Source organism: Schistocerca americana, chromosome 3, assembly GCF_021461395.2.
Source record: "Schistocerca americana isolate TAMUIC-IGC-003095 chromosome 3, iqSchAmer2.1, whole genome shotgun sequence".
NCBI lineage: Eukaryota > Metazoa > Arthropoda > Insecta > Orthoptera > Acrididae > Schistocerca > Schistocerca americana.
The window spans coordinates 306,719,362-306,724,361 of record NC_060121.1 but is presented as its reverse complement, the minus strand read 5'-3'; positions in this window follow the sequence as shown (position 1 = coordinate 306,724,361).

The following is a 5,000-nucleotide window of genomic DNA, read 5'->3' as shown; positions in this document are numbered from 1 at the left end:
ACATGAGTGTTAAAAGGAATCCATTATACTTCGGTTATACGATAAATCAGTCAAATTTAAAGGCCGTAAATTCAACTAAATACCTAGGAATTACCATTACGAACAACTTAAATTGGAAGGAACACATAGAAAATGTTGTGGAGAAGGCTAACCAAAGATTGCTTTTTATTGGCAGGACACTTAGAAAATGTAACAGAGCTACACTACACTTGTCCGTCCTCTTTTAAAATACTGCTGCGCCATTTGGGATCCTTAACCAATAGGATTGACGGAATACATACAGAAAGTCCAAAGAAGGGCAGCACGTTCTGTATTACCGTGAAATAGGGGAGAGAGTGTGATACAGGATTTGGGGTGGACATCATTAAAACAAAGGCATCTTTCGTTGCGGCGGAAACTTCTCCCGAAATTTCAATCACCAATTTTCTTTTCCGAAAACGAAAATATTTTGTTGACGCCGATTTACATAGGGAGAAACGATCATCACAATAAAATAAGGGAAATCCAAGCTCGCGCGTAAAGATATAAGTTTCGTTTTTCCCGCGCGCTGTAGCAGATTGGAATAATACAGAATTATTGTGAAGGTGGTTCGATGAACCCTCTGCCTGGCACTTAAATATGACTTGCAGAGTATCCATGTAGATGTAGATGTAGAATATGTGTTGGATCAGCCCCCAGAGACAGTATCCAGGATATCAAAGATCAGTTACAACAGTTGTGGGCCAGATAGGCTCAAGGGTGGACCAGCTGCTGCATAAGCCTTTCCCAGTCGAATCACTGCATGCAACCAGGCCAGAGGGGTACAACACCGTCTATTTGACTTGATTTTGTTATCACTGAAATAACAATACATACCTTCTCAACCCGTTAAGTTTCATTTCTTTTCCTCCTCCCTTCTGGGTGCCTCACTCTTGTTGTCAGGGAGTCTATAAAAAAAATTTTGTCTGGGACAACGGAAAATCACCCTGTTCCGACCTAGATTTTCGGGACGTTACCAAGCGAACCCCGGAACTGGACATCCCCTCCCAACCATTCCTAATTGCGATCCCCTCCGCCCCACTCCCAGACAACTGGGATATTTGGCTAAAAAGACCAACATTGTACAACAGCCTGCTCAGCTCTCGTCAGTCGGGAATGAAGGACGCAAAAAAATAAACACAAAACAACACTTTTTCAGGCACTGCGCCAATACCTATTCAGTGATGTGTACGCATTAAGCGAAAGGAACAACGCATCTTGGCCCTCGGCTTGGAACATGTATTTAGAAAATTAGCTATATATTTTTCCGCATATGTCACTACACACTTTTCAGACGTTATATTATAGACATTATCTTCCCAAAAGATTTTGAACGTCTTTCAAAATGTACGTAGTTCCATTTAAAAAAAGAACACCATAGTTGCTTCAGTACCTCGGCAAAGAAATAAGATAGAAGGGTTACGTACTATAATTTGTCAGAAGCTACTTTTCGATCCCAGAACACTTTATGAAATGTTTGACTTGTCTGAACTATGCTGTCCGCCCTGTACAAAGTGAAAACTAGGGTCTTATGAAGTTGTACTGAAACATGACTGAGATACCCGGTTAATGGTCTCATGTGCACCAGTAATGCAACTTTTAGGATTAGAACTTATCTGGAGGTTGCTGAACAGAATGAGAAATGGCATAACGAAAAATGAATATAACATACCGATTTCAAGTTAACTACTGAAAAGGGAGCAAAATGTACAAGTGGAATGGAATAAGTAATTCTGTGCTTGTACCACCGTCCAAGTGCTTAGCATCCTACCCTTACAAATAATCGCAAACACAGAAGGATGCGCCGGCTGGGGTGACCGAGCGGTTCTAAGCGCTTCAGTCTGGAACCGCGCGACCGCTACGGTCGCAGGTTCGAATCCTGCCTCGGGCATGGATGTGTGTGATGTCCTTAGATTAGTTAGGTTTAAGTAGTTCTAAGTTCTAGGGGACTGATGACCTCAGATGTTAAGTCCCATAGTGCTCAGACCCATTTTGAACGGAAGAATGCAACTAGACATCACACGTTGTTTGAGTATGAGAAGTTAGCTGCTTGTTCTTCAGTATTTTTTTAATAACTGCTCATGAGTTTTGTGTATCTACAATACCATGAATGGCGAAACGTAAGGAACCATGACTATCCGAACAACCACAATGGAGCTTGGAAACAGTTTCCCAAAGAATACAGTGTGATATTAAACTGAGACAGGTGTAGCAAATAGTTCAAAATATCAGAAGCGAGTATTGTGCAACATCAGCATGTAAGATCTCTTTTATCTCTCAGCTGAGGATTATCTGCATTGTGCGGCGAGCTCTTTATCTCAGCGTCAGTTACGCGGAAGAGAGATACATACAAAGGTCACGAGATTCGTTATCTGACAAACACCTCGTGAGCTCTTTGTGTAGGACGGCAGTTCATTTTCTCATCACCAGTTACCAACAAATTTTTAGCATTCCTTCTCACGTAAAAAATTGAAGGACGGAAAAGGATATGAATGAACAGCGTTCCGTTAAGGTTGAAAACTTTTTCAAACAGTTTCCCTTTATCGACTGTCGTTCGAATGAGATAATGTCTTCCCGTTAGTTGTTTGACATTGGCATTCTTTTAAAACACACTATTGACGGTAGTAACTCTTAACATTCTCCGACATGTGAACAGTCCCACCCAGCCAACTATAAGTGACCTATACAAGATGTCACAAAAATTTACGGTCAAACATTCAGGACATATCCTTCACACGAAGAAGAAGAAAATATTTTATTTGGGGTTGGCTCCAGAAACGCATCATTTCCGTGTTAGAACTCGTTTTACATTCGCTTTGAAAAGGCGAATTTGTCTACAATGCTGTCTTTGAGAATATGCTGCCTGAAATAGTTGAAGATGTAACCTTAATAACAGCGACTGAGCGTGTGCTCCACGTTCAATCGTGCTGCTATCATTTCAGTGTAAATTCGTGTCGTCTTACAAATAACAGATTCTCTGACACACCCCACATTCTGCGACTTAAATCAATCGATTTTTGTTTGTGGAGGTATTTGAAGGCTTTTGTGTATCAAACACCGTTACAGGATGCAGTGTGCGTTGCTGCCTTTGTTGTAGAAGGTTGTAAGGTCATTCGCAGCAGTCCTGGGATACATCAGCTCATCCAGTATTCAGTGCGACGGTGGGTTCATGCATGTATCAATGCTAAACGGAAAACAGTTTGAACATTTCGTTTAAGAAAGAGTTTCAAATGGTGTGCTGGTACGTTCTATTGCTGTGTGCTTTCTGTGATAAACTATTCTCATGAGCAATGAATCCAAAGCTTTGCAGTAAATAAAATAACTTGACACAAGTAGTGGTAATTACCGATTAACAATCCTATCATTAATACACAGGTTATCCATAACGTTCCGATGTCATTTCAAAAAATCGTAATTGGAAACTACTAGAGACAGAGAATCGTAGTCAGTTTTAAAATGTCTAGCGGCACTCAAAGTTCCTCTTTTTCCTTTGTTACAAATTTAATCTGGAGCGCATTAAAATTGCGACAAAAACCGTGCTGCAGAACTGAAGAATGAGTGGGGTGGTGATACACACATGGACGTCAGTACTGGAACAGAATATGTTGTGGCGCATTATGTTAGTGCGAGCTGCCAACATCAGGGGCAGGTATGCACTCGGGGGCAAACCTATTGTTCTCCTTTGATTGACGGGTACTCCTTTGATTGACAGGTTCTCCTTTCATTGACAGGTACTTAACCTACTGTTCTGCTAAAATGATCCTTCCCTATGATTGACAGGCACTTAACCTGAATAAGTTTGGAAGGTAGGAGACGAGATAATGGTAAAAGTAAAGCAGTGAGGACGAGGCGTGAGTAGTGCTTGGGTAGCTCAGTTGGTAGAGCACTTGCCTGCGAGAGGCAAAGGTCCCTAGTTCGAGTCTCGGTCCGGCACACAGTCTTAATCTGCCAGGAAGTTTCAGGCACTTAACCTATTGTTCCTCACCCCCTCCCCCACCCCTACCCCCCTCGACCACTTTCAGGTCTGAGTTATTGGAATAGCCCTTCTCACTCTTAAAAATTTGATTGACTACTTAATTAAATTGATCAATTAATTATCCTCTGCCCCTCTGATAAACCCCCTCCTCTCCCACCCTCCCTCCTGGAAATCGGCAGCAAAAAAACTCAGTTGATCGATCATTTGGAGGGAATTCGATTGTAGTGTATGGAATATTGTTTAAACAATTTAGACATTGTGTGGAATATTATTTATTTAAACAATTTAGGGGATTCAAGGCAGTGTATGGAATATATGGAATTTGGTGGAGAGGAAGGATCTCATAACAGGAAATTCAAGGGTGTATTATTTATTTGTAAAAAACTCAGTTTGTGGGGTTGGATTTCTCTTGCTCATCATTCTCTGCTGTTTGGAAACATGTAGGTCTCGTAAGAAGCAGTTGCATAGGGCAAACATTTTGCATAACCTAATGTTCGGCACTGTACTCTGGGTGTCCTAACCCAATGTTTGGGCCTTTGTCAGCGCTTAACCTATTGTTCTGTTAAGTTGTTTTCCATGTCACCCCCATTTCCTTAAACTATTGTACCGCTTTTGATACCAAATTAACTAGTTAGTTATGTCCTCCCACTATTTTATGGTACGCTTTTCGAACCCAGTTCTAAGCAAAGAAGGGAAGGCAGAAAGGTGGAAGGAGTATATAGAGGGTTTATACAAGGGCGATGTACTTGAGGACAATATTATGGAAATGGAAGAGGATGAAGATGAAATGGGAGATAAGATACTGCGTGAAGAGTTTGACAGAGCACTGAAAGACCTGAGTCGAAACAAGGCCCCGGGAGTAGACAACATTCCATTAGAACTACTGATGGCCTTGGGAGAGCCAGTCCCGACAAAACTCTACCATCTGGTGAGCAAGATGTATGAGACAGGCGAAATATCCTGAGACTTCAAGAATAATATAATAATTCCAATCCCAAAGAAAGCA